The following is an 18,009-nucleotide window of genomic DNA, read 5'->3' as shown; positions in this document are numbered from 1 at the left end:
CGTTCTAATCTATTTTAAATTGTGGAGTCCTATGTCTGAGAAAAGTGGCGGGTTTTCTCCTCAAATAAATATAGCTGTGCACAAAGGCAGAAACACTAAACTTTGTAGTTTCCAGTGGAGGCCACAGAGTCCCTGAGTTTATTCCTCTCAAGGACTCTCCCATTCTCGGTTTAGAATTTCTGTAGAGTTCAGTGCCCTCACCTCGTTTAACAAACAGTGGAATGACTTCTTAAAGCTCACAGTGCCGGTTAGTGAAAACATCAGGCAGTTTCATTTTGAGAAAGAACTTAAAAACCAGCTGCCTGGGATCAAATACCGACTTCACCATGTAGAAAGGGAATGTTGCCTGCCGTTCCAGTAAACAATGAATGTCTGTCCCTGCACCCTACACCCCATCAAGCCACCAGCTATTGCAGCCACCCTCCCACACACACCCACAGTGCACCCCGAGGGGAATTCAGGATGGAAAAAAACAGGAAGCAGTCTGTGCCATGGATGCTGGCCCTAGGTGGTTAAGATGCATACATTGTATCTATGAAATTATTCCAACGAGCCCGGATTCTTACTGTACATCTTCCCATACACAGAAAAGCACTGAAATCATTCATTTGAGGTTCTGTTTTGTGTGTGTGTGTGTGTGGCTAATCTTTTGATGTTCAACTACATGTTTTTGGGGATTTTATTTATTGTTTGTTTTTCTTTCCCACGAAAAACTCCTATTTATCCTAACTCTTCCCTTACCTTTTTGGAACAGTTCCTCAGAGCTATCTGAGAGGCTGTCTGCCAGGCTACAGTCTTCATTAAGATTCCCAAATAAAACTTAACTTAATGCTTAACTTAATAAAACTTAATGCTCAGCTTTTAGGTTGAGCATTTTTTTGGCTACTTGACTTTCAGTAAACCACTTTACTTCTTTATGCCTGTTTTCTCATCTGTAAAATGGGGATAATAGGAACCTACTTCATAAGGTTATTGTGAGGACTAAGAGTTCATCCAAATTAAAATTTTGAGCTGGGGTGAGCAAACTGTTTATGTAAAAGGCTAGATGTTAAGTATTTTAGGTTTTGTGGGCTGAGGAGCAAAATTCAAGGCTGTTTTAAAGACATCTATAGAATTATTTGGTCTTCCCTGGTGGCTCGGACAGTAAAGAATCTGCCTCCAATGCAAGAGATGTAGGAGACATGGGTTCAATTCCTAGGTCAGAAAGATCCTCTGGAGGAGGGCACAGCAGCCCACTCCAGTATTCTTGCTTGGAGAATTCCATGGACAGAGGAGCCTGGCAGGCTATAGTCCATGGGGTCGCAAAGACACAACTGTGCAACTAACATGATAATATAGAATTATTTAAAAATGTAAAATACATTCTTAGCTCATGTACCATACAAAAACAAATACCCACACAAAAACAGGATTTGGTCACAGATTTATAGTTTGCCAACCCTTAGCTTAGAGCAGCACCTGGAACGCAGTGTGTCCTCAATGAGTGCCAGCTTCTACTCTTCAGCCTAATCCAACTCAGGGCTCTTTCAGCGGCCAGGGTCTCCTCTATGGAGCATAAATGGCAACAGGAAACACAGGGCTGGGCGACCAACTCGGCCAAGACGTTTGTCACAAACGAGCCCAGGTTTCCAGGTGTGTAGAGTCTCCTGCTCCTCCCCGGTGCGGGAGACCCCATCCACGTCCAGCTTAAGTAGGCAAAATGGCCAACACTCTATAATTATTCTCAGGGAAGCCTCAAGCCAGATGCCACCATCACGAAGCAGAGAAAGGTAAGAGGGGCTGGAATGGGGACCACAGGCCTTGGTTTCTGGGCATTTCTGCCAGGTCAGCCACCTTCTTCCCACACCTACCCTACTTTAGAGCAGCCTTTCCTGAGGAAGCTCCAGACACAAACTCAATCACAGTTGGTGAGTTAGAATGGACCCCATCACCTACTCCTAGCTGCTTCATTTTACCAATAGGAAAACTATGCCCTGGGTTGGGGAAGTGACTTGCAACAAGATCAGATAGCTACAATGGGATTAGAAAACTTTAGCCTTGCCTTCCAGGTCAGTGCTTTCCCCCTGCCTGCATTAGTGCTGGTTTCTATTTTTGGCTCATAATGGAAACTACCAGAGCAGTTGTCCAGTCCAGTCTTTTGGTGCTCGTCAGAGTGCAACTGAAGTCAACATGGATCCAGCCCTTTGCAGACTGTATTCTCTTGTTTATAAACATTTCCTGATCTCCTTCTATGGGCTAGGCTCTGTACTGGATGCAAAAGATGAAAAAAGAGCCAGTTTCTGCTTTCAAGGACCTCAGCTCACAGTTCAGTGTGATTATTGTTACTCAGTAGTTGGTTTGTGCATTTGTTCATTCATTCAACAAACATTATTAAATATACATGTTTTATCAGGCACTGCAACAGATGCTGGGAATACAGAATTAATAAAGGCTCTACCTTCATGGAAATTATAATCTAGTACAGGAGATAAACAACAAAACAAAAATATATATACAGTAATGTGCTGGTGGGCTTCCCTGGTAAAGAATCTGACTTCAATGCAGGAGACCTGGTTTCAATTCCTGGGTTGGGAAGTTCCCCTGGAGAAGGGATAGGCTACCCACTCCAGTATTCTTGGGCTTCTCTGGTGGCTCAGACAGTAAAGAATCTGCTTGCAATGCGGGAGACCTGGGTTCAATCCCTGGGTTGGGAAGATCCCCCTGAGGAGGGCATGGCAACCCACTCCAGTATTCTTGCCTGGAGAAAATCCCCATGGACAGAGGGGCCTGGTGGGTTACAGTCCATGGGGTAGCAAAGAGTCAGACACCATTGAGTGACTAAGCACAGCACAGCAGAGTGTGTTGGTAGAAGTGTAGCAACAGGTTCTGCAGAAAAAGAGAACCATAATATGCAGCATTTGGTTATTTTCTTGTTGAAAATACTCTCCTCATGACTAATTTCAAGCTACCAACCTGGCATGTTAGAACACTGATTGAGAAAGATGCACACTATGGCTCTTGCAAGCTGGTGCAAGCCAGCTGCCACATGGCACCACGTAGACACTGAACATGGAAGGGATGCTTGAATCCAACCGATACATGGGACAGTAGTAGAAGGAAAGAGTTGGTGTCAGTCTTCTTGGAGAAGGTGACTTTGAAGGGAATCTTAAAATTAGGAGTAGGGACTTACCTGGTGATCCAGTGGTTAAGACTCTGCACTTCCAATGCAGGGAGTGTGAGTTCGGTCCCTAATCAGGGAACTAAGATCCCACATGCCACGTGGTGTGGCCCAAATTTTTTTTTAAATTAGGAGTAATTGTTACCTGAAAGGTGGGGATTTGGGCAGAGGTGCAAAGAGAAGGGAGTTGTGGGGTGAAATAATGGTGTAGGCCAAGGCACGAGCTACTGAAGTGGGGAACGGAATAGTTTGACTGTGGGGTTTGGAGTACAGCCAAGGCTGCACAGGTAAGCGAGAGCCACAGCACAGAGGGCCCTGGGCTGATGACAGTTTTCCACTAGAGTAAAGATGTAGATGCACTCTTGATTTGGAGAGATCACTAAGGCTGGTGGCATTTATGAAGGATGCATTTGATGGGGAGACAAGAGTCGGCTCTGAAGGCTCCCAGTACAGAATAAAGAGGATGAGGTCCTGATTTAGGACAGAGAGGAAGGGGTGGATCTGAAACAGTAACCTCACGTCTCTTTCATGATTACACTAATGACTTTGGAGCATGCCATCTTTCGACGTCTTCGCAGCAGCCCTGAGAGGGTGGGACACATGGGGCGGTGAGTTAAAGATGGTGGCCTGTCTTTGACACCCCTCCCCATCTCTTCCCCTTGCATCTGGGCTGGCTTCGTGCCCCACTTATAACCAGTGGACTGCAGCATAAGGGGCACAGAGGGACTTTCAAGGCTAGGTGAGAAGCCACCTTTCCCTTTCTGCCTTGATCTCTCGGCATGCTTACCCTGGGGGAAGCCAGCTGCCATGGGAGAAGTCTGACTACCTTAAGATCAGTGTGCTGTGAAGTCCCAGCTAGCCATGTGGAGAGGCCAAACGGCAAGAGAGTTCCCCACCCAGCCCAGGTGCCAGACAGGTGAATGAAAAAGCCACCGTGAATACTGAGCCTGTCCAAACTTAGGATGACTCCAGCCCAGTTGCCATCTGACTGCAACTGCATGAGAGCATCAGCAGGAACCACCCAGCTGAACCAAGTCAGCCCCAAACCCTGAGAGGTAAGAATTGCTGTTGTAAGCCATTATGTTTTGGCATGGTTTGCCACACAACAATGCATAATGAGAGCATGTGATATTATCACCACCTGGATGGGGAATTGAGGCTCACAGAGATTAGGAGGAATGAACCAAAGTCACAAGACTGGTAAGTGGCAGAGCCAGAGTTAAACCCAGGTGTGCTGACCTTTAGAACTGCTGTTTGAACTCCTTCCTGCTGTATCATTACACTCCTCCCAAGCCCTGAGGCCAGAAAGGCCAGGGATGAAGGTGACCAGCCATCTGTGTTTTTTTGCCAGCCCAACCGGGAGGTCCACTCATGATGTTTATACAGCCTTGTTCTCTCGGGAGTAAGAGAAAGGTGTTCCCCCAGAATCCCAATGCCCTAGGGTGTCTCTTCCTAGCATGTCTCCATGTTCTCTCCATTCAAGCCCTGCTCTTAACCAGGGGCCACATGGGAATGAAGGAACTCACATTTGCTGAGCATTATCTGGCTAAGCTTCTGTTACACAGTACTAACTCATACAATCTGTGCAGCAAGCCTATTAGATAGTAACGGCCACTATTCGTGGGGACATGGAGGGGAAGGGCCTTGTCCAGATTTACATGGAGTGAGTTTCAGAGCCTGGATTCCAACCCAGGATTGTCCCCTCTACAATCAGCACTCCATCCAGAGGAAAATGGGACTAATGTTACAGGACAACATGAGTTGTCACATGGTTTAGCGGGCAGGCCAGCACAGTGACTGGTGCCCTATAGATGCTTGTCCTTAGTCACTCAGTCATGTCCGAGGCTTTGCAACCCCATGGACTGTAGCCCGCCAGGCTCCTCTGTCCATGGGGATTCTCCAGGCAAGAATACTGGAGTGGGTTGCCATGCCCTCCTTTAAGGTATTGATATATGATGATCCTCCTTTCCCCTCTCACTCTCCTAAGTGGCTCAGTGGTAAAGAATCCATCTGCCAGTGTAGAAGACACAGAGACGTGGGTTCAATCCCTGGGTTGGGAAGATCCCTGGAGAAGGAAATGGAAACCCACTCCAGTATTCTTGCATGGAAAATCCCATGGACGGGGGAGCCTGGCAGGCTGCAGTCTGTAGGGTTGCTAAGAGTTGGACATGACTTAGCCACTGAGTTCACTCACTTGCTCTCTATCTCTCTACCCCTGCTCCATCCCAGAGAAATATATGACATACTGAAGAGCAAGGATAATCCTTGCGTAGGACAACGGCACCCCACTCCAGTACTTTTGCCTGGAAAATCCCATGGATGGAGGAGCCTGGTAGGCTACAGTCAATGAGGTCGCTAAGAGTTGGACACGACTGAGTGACTTCACTTTCAGTTTTCACTTTCATGCATTGGAGAAGGAAATGGCAACCCACTCCAGCGTTCTTGCCTGGAGAATCCCAGGGACGGGGGAGCCTGGTGGGCTGCAGTCTATGGGGTTGCACAGAGTCGGACATGACTGAAGCAACTTAGCAGCAGCAGCAGGAAAATAATATTTATTGAGGCTATGTGGTATAGACTCATGGATTATCTAATTTAATCCTCACAAATATGCTATGAATTAGGCACTGTTATTAAAATTCCACTCTACAAATGATGAGGTCAAGTCTCAGACAGATATGTAAATTGCTCAAGACCACACAGCTAGTAAGTGACAAGTCAGGTGGATCTTGGTCTATTTGATTTGAAGTCTATGCTCTTAAACAGTAAAGGCTGCCCCAGCCCCTGAAGAGGGATTCCTGTGTCAAGTGCATGCCTGGCAGGATGCCTGCTGGACGAGGACTGGGCAGGTTGTTTAACAAGGGTACTGACCTGGGGAAGGAATGAGGTCACATTCCAGGAGGCTGAGGCAAGGCAGTACACGCATCATTTCAAAAGACCCACTCTCTTGGGGAAAAACTAGCAGGGTTGGTTATCTGCGCCAAATTAGAAAACTAAATACATAAAAGGGATGTCAGGACTGAGCAAAAGACCCCAACCATCCAGGGTCAAAGGCCTAAAGAGGACCAGCTACCTGGAGTCCCATGAGTCTAGGCCCCCAGGCAAAAGTTATGGGTCACAAAGAGTCAGACGTGACTGAGCAAGTGCGCGCGCACGCATGCACACACACACACATACACACACACACACACACACACGATAAACGGAAGAGCCCCACTTGTTGATACTCAAGGACGATAGTAGGTAAGTTCCGGCACTGTCCGAAAGCCTCTTCATATGGTGCCTACAGAAGCCACAGACTGAATCTCCAACATCTGTTTCACCCCAGCTGATGGGCCTGAGAAAATGATGGTAACACTGTCTTCCTTTCTAGGTAGATATGGAGAGTCCCCTGAGTCATGAGGCGAGCCTCTTGGAGATGCCAGTTGAGAATCTTTCATGGGTATCTAGCCTCTTTTTCTTGCTCACTGGATGGGAAAGCAGATATGTGTCCTGATTGCCATTGGCAACCACTGTATGAGCACAAGGGGAACCAGACTGAGAAAGACAGAGGGGAGAAATGGAAAGAAACTAGGACCAAAATGGCATCATCAGATTTCTGAATCATCCAACCCTGAAGCCCACCCTATTGTTGGCCATCTGCTATGTGAACTAATTCATTTGCTTCTAGCTTAAGCCAGTTTGGGCACGATTTGTAGCTGCCCAAGGCAGCCTAATTAATGCTATAGTGATTTGCGCTGAGATATGGACATTGGGTAGGTAAGTTTGATTTCTTCCATTCCACTTCATCCTGAGAGCAACCTAGCTCACTTGCCACATTTAAAGCCCTAGAGTGGAGAATGGGTGAGAAACCGTTTTGATCCAGCTGTCATTTAAACCATAAATTTGACTAACTACATAAAATCCATGAAAGCTGTGCTTCTAAACTATAAAACAGTGCTACAAATGAATATTAATAGCAATAATTATAAGAAGGATAATGAATATCATTGAGGAGTTACAATATGCCAAGCATTGTTTTAAATGTTATTTAATTCCCACAGCAATTCCATGTAGTTAGAGATATTTTAATCTCCATTTTACAGAGTGGAAGCTGAGACAGGGAGAAATGAGGTTAATTTTCCTAGGTCACACAGAAGCAAGTGGTAGAATTGGAATTTAAACTGAGAAAGTCTGATTTCAGAGCACTGCCTCTCAGTGACTATTCTAAACCAAGAAAATAATAGCACTGAAAGGAAAAATAAAAGGTTTTGTAAGGAATCCCCTGGCAATCCAGTACTTAGGGTTTCAGGCTTCTACAAGTGGCCTGAGTTCAATCTCTGGTCAGGGAACTAAGATCCCGCAAGCTGCCTGGCACAGCTGCTTTTTAAAAGTGGCCTCCAAGTTCTTTGACACACCTCCCATCCAAAAGTGATGCTCCATGGCCCCTCTCCTTGCTTCTGGTCTCTGAAACTGCCTGACTAATAGGATATGATGAGACACGCCCCATGCCTTCTGAAGCTTGAGCGGAGCTTGAGCCTTTGCCTCTCTCTTGGAAACCAGAGGTCATATGGTGAGGAAGCCTGGTTACACTGAGGGGTGTGTTCTGGTGGAAAGCCCAGTGGAGGTTAGCCAACAGTTAGTATAAAAGCTGACTCCAGTTACAACCAGCATCTCGCTGGAACCAAGGAAATCAGAGATCAGAAGCCCTGAGCAAGAAACACCTCACACCTCACTGATCCCTGTCAAACCCCAGAACCACAAGCGATAGGAATAAAATAAAAAATAATTGTTTTTAAAAAAAAGGTTTTGTAGAGTTGTTAGTAAGGAAGGAGGATTCATAGGTGGGCTGGATTGGCGAGGTGAAAAGATCAGTCATGAAACCAGGAGAGGAAGAAGCACAAGTAAATTCTCAGCATCTTACATGTTCATTGATGTTTTATAAGTATTCACATATTCACATAGACACACACACACTATGGATTTCTTATTAATACCTCTTTCCCACATGACTGCAATCTAGCAAACTTTAGTTCTTCTGACTATGGTAGCATATCTTTGGAGGAAGAGTGACCTAGACAACAGGTGTCAAAACCAAGCTTCATAGCATAAGGCTCCCCCTTGACTAGCCCAATCTCCCTTGTTCTTTCCTCCCTCTGGTCTTTCACTGAACTCACTGTGCCAACAATTTTAGTGGTAAAGTCAGTTCTTTGGAGCAAGAGGCAGAAGAGCTGGAAGTCCTGAAGTGAGCTTTGCATTCATTTGAGACAAGATTTTGGTCCATCCAATGTCATTGATTCCCCTCTGCAAGGAAAGGAGCTTCTCACACACTGATGTGCCAGAACCTTGGCTTTACTGTGGAAAAGACATAGCTTAGGCAGGCTCTTTCTTCAGAGAAGTATGACTTTGCAGTATTATGGCTACACTATGGCTACAGTATTACAGACCCAATCCTTGTGGGGGAACATGTTGTCAAGTCAAATCCTTTGAGAAGTCAATCTGTGTTCCAAACAGACCTGTCCAGGAGCTATATGGGAAATGTTCCTTCTCTGAGATTCAGCTTGTTCTGAGAACCAGACAGTGAGCAACCTCTGAAAAAGACCATTTTGCATCTTTTAAACTCCCAAGTATCTGATTATCTCCAATCTCCTCAAAGTCAAGTACTCCAGGGACCATGTCCTTATTGGAGACACATACCTGTGAATGCCTTTTCATACTGTTCACAGCGTTCTCAAGGCAAGAATGAAGTGGTTTGCATTCCCTTCTAGAGTGGACCACGTTTTGTCAGAACTCTCCACCATGACCCATCCATCTTGGGTGGCCCTACATGGCATGGGTCATAGTTTCATTGAGTTAGACAAGGCTATGATCCACATGATCAATTCAGTTAGTTTTCTGTGATTGTGGTTTTTATTCTGTCTGCCCTCTGATGGAGAAGGATAAGAGACTTGTGCAAGCTTCCTGATGGGAGGGACTGGCTGTGGGGAACACTGGGTCTTGCTCTGGTGGGCAAGGCCATGCTCAGTAAATCTTTAATCCAATATTCTGCTGATGGATGGGGCTGTGTTCCCTTCCTGTAGTTTGGCCTGAAGTCAAACTATGATAGGGGTAATGGCAGTAATGAGGACCTCCTTCAAAAGGACTTATGCCAGCATGCCACGGCTCCCCAGACTGTTGTAGTCAGTGCCCTGACCCTGTGGTAGGCCACTATCAACCCACGCCTCCACTAGAGACTCCTGGACACTCGCAGGCAAGTCTGGCTGAGTCTATTGTGGGGTCACTGCTCCTTTCTTCCTCCTGGTGCCCTCAAGGTTTTGTTGTGCCCTCAAGGGTCTGTTTCCTCAGTCCTATAGAAGTTCTATAATCAAATCCCACCGGGCTTCAAAATCAAATTCCCCGGAGTTTCTCTGTCCCTTTGCTAGATCCCCAGGTTGGGAAATCTGTTGTGGGCCCTAGAACTTTTGCAGCTATGCAAGAACTTCTTTGGTATAATTGTTCTCCAGTTTGTGGGTCGTCTGCTTGGCAGCTTTATGGTGGGGCTAATGGTGACCTCCTCTAAGAGGACTTTTGCCACACACCATGCCTCTCAGGTCTGTTGCAGCCAGAGCCCCTGTCCCCAAGGCAGGCCACTGCTGACCCATACCTCCACTGGAGACACTCAAACACTCACAAGCAGGTCTGTCTCAGTCTCTTATGAAGGTCACTGATCCTTTCCCAGGGTCCTGGTGTACCCAAGGTATTTTGTTTGCACCCTCTGAGTACACCTGGTGGGTATGAGGTTTGATTCTAAATGAGACTGCACCCCTCCTACCATCTTATTGGGGCTTCTCCTTTGTCCTTGGATGCAGGGTATCTTTTTTTTTGTGAGATCCAACGTTCTCCTGTCAATGGTTGTTCAGCAGCTTGCTCCTTGGAAGAAGAGCTAAGACAAACCTCAGTTCAGTTCAGTTGCTCAATCGTGTCCAACTCTTTGCAACAAACCTAAACAGCATATTAAAAAGCAGAGACATTACATTGGTGACAAAGGTCACCAATATAGTCAAAGCTATGGTTTTTCCAGTAGTCATGTATGGATATGAGAGCTGGACCATAAAGAAGGCTAAACATTGAAGAATTGATTCTTTTGAATTGTGGTGTTGGAGAAGACTCTTCAGAGTCCCTTGGAAAGCAAGGAGATCAAACCAGTCAATCCTAAAGGAAATCAATCCTGAATATTTATTGGAAGGACTGATACTGAAGCTGAAGTTCCAATACTTTGGCCACCTGATGTGAAGAGCTGACTCATTTGAAAAGACCCTGATGCTGGGAGACAGTGAAGGCAGGAGGAGAAGGAGGCAACAGAGGACAAGATGGTTGAATGGCGTCACTGACTAAATGGACATGAATTAGAGCAAGCTCCAGAAGATGGTGAAGAAGACGGTGATGGAGAAGGGAAGCCTGGTGTGCTGCAGTACACGGGGTCGCAGAGAGTTGGACATGACTGAGTGACTGAACAACAACCAATTAATGGGAAATGCTATTCTCTTAGGAGAATCTGGTTCCATTCAAGGTTGTTGAAGAAGATTATTTGGAGCGTAATGGATTTTTCTAGATGTTATTCAGGCCTGCCGTATTTTATATTTATCAGTGTATTCACTCTTGCAAAATAAATCACAAGAGTCTGAAACTCCCTACCATGTCAGAGGAACTCTCCTCCAGTTGATATCTGTACTTGCCCTGTTACAAGCTCTTCCACAGTGTTTATCCCCAACCTGTCCTTTGTGCATTCATTTATTTATTTTTTCAGTACCTCCATTAGTTTTCTACAAAGAGACTAAATTATGCCATGCACGGAGCAGGCTATTGAGGGTACAAGGGTCAGCCAGATAGATGTAGTGTCAGCCATCATGGAGCTTAGCTGGAAAGACAGACAAGTTCTTGGAGGAGTATGGTGAATGTATAATTTACGATGGAAAATTACAAAGCAATATGGATATTATCAGCAAGTAGTAGAGATGAGATGGGGGTCAGAGAATGCCTTCTTAAGTAAGTGAAGTCTAACCTCAAACCTGAAGGACGAGTATTACTGGGCCACGGTGCCACGCTGAACCTGAGACTTGACATGTCCCAGAGTTAGACCCTGCGGAGCGAGGCACGGACTATTTTGCACCATTGTCCCTAAGTCTCTCTCACAAAACCCTTACTTTAGAGTTCAGCCCTCAGAATGAGTTTTCTTTTTTTCCCTCTGTATCAATTGCCCCCAAACTCTCATGCCGGAAGAACTTTCCATTACCCATTTGTTTCTGGCAAAATATGCTTGTATTTCTTTTTTTAAAATCATGTGTTATTTATTTTTGGTTGCGCTGGGTCTTTGTTGCTGCTCCTGGGCTTTCTCTAGTGGAGACAAGCAGGGGCTACTCCTGATTGCAGCGCGCAGGCTTCTCACAGTAGCGGCGGCTTTTGCTGCGAAGCACAGGCTCTAGGCTCACATGCTTCTGTAGTTGCAGCACGAGGGCTCAGTAGTTGTGACACACAGCTTAGTTTCTCCTCAGAATGTGGAATCCTCCCAGACCAGGGATTGAACCTGTGTTCCCGGCACTGACAGGGAGATTCTTACCCACTGTACCACCAGGGAAGTCCTCCCTTTATTTCTAGTCTCTCTCTCTCTTTTTTTTTTTGTACTCTATAACCTTTTATGTTTCAAGTGCTTTCCTCTTTCATTTAACCTGGGCAATAAGCACCACCATCCAACCGTATGGTGTAGGAAGGAATGTGGGCAATTCAAGAGAAAAGAAATGACACTGGAGATAGTCTATTTAGATGATGGATGGATATTAGATGATTTGTCCCATATCTTCAGGTCTTCACAGAGAGAGTTGAGGACTCTGAGCCAGATCTTCTGACCACTCTTTCCATTCTGCCTTTTGGTTGACAATCTAGTTTCCTAACTTCCCAACTTTTCCAAATCCCATTTACCCTGGAAAGCTTTCTCAGAAGATAATTATGTGTCTTGGGAATGCTGAGCTGTTCAGATGTAAGGATACACTATCCCAAGTGCATTGAGTTGTAATTTGTCCTGTGGGTCTCCCAGTGCCCAGTGGTCTGTAGAGCCAGTTAATTAAAAGCCATCTTGCAATTACAGAAAATGACAAGGCAGCAGCTTGATCAGATTTGATCAGATTTTTACTGTGGAATTCTATTCTTTACATTTTGCCCCAAAGTTCTGCTCTTATTCTTAACTCAATTCCCTCTCCTCTGAAATCCTGATGCCTGAATTCAAAAACTCAGTCAACATAGGATGTCTGGTTAGAATGTAAAAACTAACATGTCCAAAATGAACTTTCTCTCCTAGCCTTCTCCATCTGGCAGTACATTCTTCCAAATCTTGGGATCATTCATGACTCTACTGTTTCTCTCATCCCTCACATTCACTCGACCAGCAAATTGCGTCTCCTGTATCTCTGTAATATCTTCTGGACCACCTGAGCTTCTCACCTCCTCTGTGAAAATAAGAGGGCAACCTCACTAAAACAGAGTCAGGAGGCCAGAAGGAGGCACTCTCACACATGTACCATTTGGTATCAATACAGAACCCAATAGGAAGAGACAGACCTTGGGACTTCTCCCATTGTTCTGTGGTTAAGAATCCACCATGCAATGCAGGGCACATGGATTCGATTCCTGGTAGGGGAATGAAGATTCCACATACTGTGGAGCAGCTAAGCCCACATACCACAGTTAGAGAGTCTGCACAATGGAAGGTCCCAGTGACACAACAAAGATCCCATGGGTGGCAACTGAAACCCAATACAGTCAAATAACTATTTATTTAAAAAAAAAAGAGAGAGAGACATATCTTGCAGCTCCAACAGGAAGTGACACTACTTTACAACTGGCAGCAGGAAGAAAAAAGATTTTCTCCTTACCTGTCAGTAGCTCAGCCAATGAGACTATCGTTACTCACCCAGTGAAAAGCTATTATACTTTGACATAAAGTCCAAACAAGGGATTTTTTGTTTATAACAGCCCCTCCCATTTCCCCCTCTTCTTCAAGAAAAGAATTTCCTCTCCTTTGCTTTACTGGATTTGCGTGTGGTTTGCCATAGTTGCATGTCCTCAGTTGTAGTTCTTTGATGCTCCCAAATAAACCAGTTTTGCTGGTAAAATAGCTGACTGCTTTATTGTTTTAGGTTAACACCTCCAACTCTACTACCTTTCTCCAAACCACCATTACCTTTGCCTGGACTATTTCAAAATCTTCTAACTCATCTCTCTGTTCCCATTTTTGCCCACTGCATTAGGTAGTATCAAAGGGGAGCAGTTAGTCACCCCCAAATATGCCCCTTTGGCATATGGATTATTTTAGGCTGGTTATTCTTAAGAAATTGCAGACTTACGAGAAACTCTGAAAACCAAGTAAAAGTTAGCCATTTTGTAAAAGACATCTATGTACATTTACAAGGAAATTTTCCATTTGTAAGGTGGTTTTAATTTTTGTCTGCACTGAGTCTTCGTTGCCGTGTGTAGGCTTTTCTCTAGCTGCAGCGAGGTGGGGGGCTACTCTTCCTTGCGGGTGCTTGGGTTTCTCATGGGGGCTTCTCTTGTTGTGGAGCATGGGCTCTAGGCACACGGGCTTCAGCAGTTGGAGCACGTGGGCTCAGTAGCTGTGGCACATGGGCTTGGGCTGGGTCTTCCTGGACCAGAGAGCAAACCCATGTCCTCTGCATTGGCAGGCAGATTCTTAACCACTGAACCACCAGAGAAGTCCTCCTCTAACATCTGTCTGTAGCTGAAAATGGCATTTAAGGTGATGGCTTGGGCCATTTCGGTGAGTTTTTACTCAGTTTTCCTGGGTCTCTCCTATGTTTACAGGAAATGTACATTTTACTAAACTTTCTTTTTCTTCTGTTGATCTGTTGTTTTATTACAGGGGTTATCTCAGATAAGAACCTAAAAGGGTAGAGAGAAAATAATTTTTCATCCTCCACGGTTTATATATATGGTATACGGCTAGTATATAGATACACACGTATAGTACAGAGCTGGTATATGTATATACATTTAGTTACTCTAACAGAGACCCAAATAAACAGTGGCTTAAACAAGCCAAGGCTTTGTTTGTCACTCCTGTAGCTACCTGGGTGGATGCAGTCCTGGCTTTGTATGACAGCCAGGCTCCTTGTTTTTGTGGCTCCACCCTCCATAGGGTATTTCCTTTGACCAGCATAGCTCACCACCCTGTTCACATTCCCTCCGGCTGGGAGGAAAAAATGCAGAAGAGGAGGACACACCTCTTTTCTTTATCTGTGGGACCCACACACTGTGCCCACTTTGAATTAATGCATCCGTCAGAGTTTAGTCAAACCTAGCCACACCTAGCTAACTGGGAAAACATTTGTTCTGCTCAGCCAGGTGTCCAGTTGCAATCAGAGCTTGATGCTATAGAAAGATTGAGAAGATATTGGGATTTCTGTCATACACATACCCCTATGATCTGTTTTCCCTACAGCAGCCAAAAATGAACATGATAGAGCAGAGATCAAGGCGTGTCACCCAATGAATGACATCATGACCCTCAACAAAAATTTTAGTGATTCACTCAATAAATATCAGGCCTGGAATCATAGTCTATGTTAGTTGGAAAGGACCTCATAATATTCATCACAGTGGTTTTCAAAATTATTTTAGACCAAAGAGTGTGTTCGTGTGTGTGTGTATCTAGAGAAAGTCTCATGCAGAAGCTTGTAGGTAAAATGGATTAAAAACCATGGTGCTCTGGATAAACTCAGGGACAGCACTAAGATCTGTGTGCTTTCTCTTTTCCATCTCAGCTCAAATCCTGTTGCAGATGCAGACTGACATCCCCAAAGCTCTTCTGACCACAGTTTGAAAACAACTGATTCCAGTAGAAAACCTTCCTTTTCCAGATGAAGAAACTGAGACCCAGGGAACAATAGGAATTATCGCTGAGTGTGGCCTGAAGTGTGTACTTCACACTCTAAGCTCACTTCACCCAAGTCTGCCAGTGAGTGACAGCTGAGGCTGGAGGCCAAAGATGCTTGTCTTAGGCTCTGGGCTCTTCAGCTGTAGTGAAGAGAGGTTTCTGTGCTCAGAGGAAAGCCTGCCTAGTCAGGACTGGTTGATCTCCTGGGAGCACCCGGGTTCATGCAGGGATTCCACAAGGTTGATACTTAACATAACCTCATTCCCTCTTTTAAAAAAACACACCCTGTATCCATGTCTCAGTACCTCCAAACTGCCACTGTGGTTTCTTTTAGAGGGAGAGGTAAAGAGACATGTCGACTAGAAAACAGAGTCACAACCTGAAAAGTAGAGAGTTATCTTATTTGGTGGGAAGGTTTAGGACTCTGAGCCTGGGAGCAGCATCTCAGTAGCTCTAAGAAAACTGCTCCAAGGAGACAGGAGGGGAAGTCAGGCTTTATACAAGTTTATACAACAAAGGGAGCAGGCAGTCTGAACATGAAAGATCAGGTATCAAGTTAAGGAATTTAGCATTCTATGTATGGGAAGATCCAAGCCTCTGGGCTCACTGAATTCATTTCTTTCATAGGCACTTCAGCTCAGTTCAGTTCAGTCACTCAGTCATGTCCAATTCTTTGCGACCCCATGGACTGCAGCACACCAGGCCTCCCTGTCCATCACCAACACCCAGAGTCTACTCAAACTCATGTCCACTGAGTCAGTGATGCCATCCAACCGTCTCATCCTCTGTCATCCCCTTCTCCTCCCACCTTCAATCTTTTCCTGCATTAGGGTCTTTTCAAATGAGTCAGTTCTTTGCATCAGGTGGCCAAAATATTGGAGTTTCAGCTTCAGTATCAGTCCTTCCAATGAATAGTCAGGACTGATTTCCTTTAGGATGGACTGGTTGGATAGCACTTCAGCTATCGGGGGTCAAATCCTGTTTCCTTGTTCACCATAAGGAGTGGCAGACAGCTACTTTCATTCCCCAGAGCTCCTCAGCAGTCACTTTTGGGGTGGCAGCATCTGCTGGGTCACAGTTTGGGGAGCCCTCATTCACATTTGGAGGCCAGACATCGATGATGGCTATGACATTTATTGTTTATTGACACGGCAGGAAATATTTTCATTTCACAGATGGGAATCTTGAAAGGACTTCTTTTCTTGATCTGAACTAGCCCTGAAAGCTTGGGCAAGTTATTGACTCTGATAATAAAACCTACTTTAAAGAGTTGCTGTGAAGCTCAGAATGTGCTGGGATCTGCAGACAGCAGTAGAGATATGGATGCAGCTGTTTTTGCTGCACGAACAGCAGCTGTGAAGGAAGGTTGGGATAGCTTAGAGACAGCGTAGGACAGGACCTCTCAAATGCAAAGGCATTCGAATCACCTGGGGATCTCACTAAAAGGTAGACTCTGGCCAGGAAACTGGGGACAGGGCCTGAGAGTATTTTTTTTTCCCCTACTTCTTGGCCCCTCCCACGGCTTGTGGGGGATCCTAACTCTGTGATGGAACCCTTGCCCCTACAGTGCAAGCAAGGGGTCCCAACCATCAGCCACCAGGGAAGGCCCTAGATCCTTCCTTTTTAACAAACTGCCAGGTGAGGCTGTTAGTCACTCAGTCACGTCTGATTCTTTGCAACCCCATGGACTGTAGCCCACCAGGCTCCTCTGTCCACGGGATTTCCCAGGCAAGAACACTGGAGTGGGTAGCCACTCCCTTCTCCAGGGGATCTTCCAACCGAGGGATCCAGCTTGGGTCTCCTGCATTGCAGGCAGATTCCTTACTGTCTGAGCCACCAGAGAAAAGAGACCCCATGCGTGCAAGGGTCAGGGCAGCCTGAATCACGGCTTCTCCACCAGCCTCAGCTGTGGGCCTTGGGCAGGGCCAAGGGCTCTTTGTAAATGAGTGAACATTATCAGCTTTGCACCCAGTCCTCCAAAAACCCGGATTCACCTCCTTCCTCCTTGTGGAACAGAAGACAAGCACATCTGGTGAGGAGCGGGGCCCAGCAGTGTGGGTAAGTGATTCTGTCACCTTTTCTCAATACACCTCCGCCACCGGCCCCAGGTCCCGCTCAGTTTCTCCTGCCACCGGTTTGGTTTGGTTTGGTTTCAGTATCCTCCCTTCACTTCTCTGGAAAAGAGATAATGCTTGCCTTTCAGGTTTGTTGGGAGGATTAAAGGCGATTTCTGGTGTTCTAGGAAGCAGTTCCACCCGGCCCCAACCACCTCATCGTGCTCTGTCCTCTCCCAGTCTAGGGTTTGTCTTTTGCTCTCTATCACAGGACCCCAGTGTCACCCCCCTCAAAGAGGGCATGCCCCCACCCTTAGGCATTTCTTTCAGGCTCAAAGAAGGGCAAAGCACTGCATGCTAAGTTACCTCAGTCGTGTCTGACTCTTTGTGACCCTATGGACTGCAGCCCACCAGGCTCCTCTGTCCATGGGATTCTCTAAGCAAGAATACTGGAGTGGCTGCCATGCCCTCCTCCAGGGGATCTTTCTGACCCAGGGATAAAATCTGAATCTCTTATGTCTTCTGCATTGGCTGGCAGGTGGGTTCTTTGCCACTAGAGCCACTTGGGTCCCTGTCTACACCAAGGGTGTCCTGTCTTCTATCCCACAAGGAGGAAGTAGCTGAATCTTTGGGCATTTTTTCCAGGCTCAGACACAGGCAAGACACTGGGCTGGACCAAAAGAACACTAAGAGTGGAACCAGGCTCCTGAGGAGTAGAAATAAACCATCAACCTGCTTCTTGCCTGAGGCATGGCCATCAGACCCCCCAGATAACCTGGGACCTGTGTGCTGGCTGGGAAGCTCACCCCCTCTCCTGTGTCTGCCCCGATCTGTGATGGGGGTGTTATTTTCACCTTTAGTAGGTGACTAAACAGAGGCTATGACCAGAAACCCACAGC

The sequence above is a fragment of the Bos mutus genome, chromosome 3 (genome assembly GCF_027580195.1).
Source record: "Bos mutus isolate GX-2022 chromosome 3, NWIPB_WYAK_1.1, whole genome shotgun sequence".
Lineage (NCBI taxonomy): Eukaryota > Metazoa > Chordata > Mammalia > Artiodactyla > Bovidae > Bos > Bos mutus.
Note: the sequence above shows the minus strand (reverse complement) of the source record.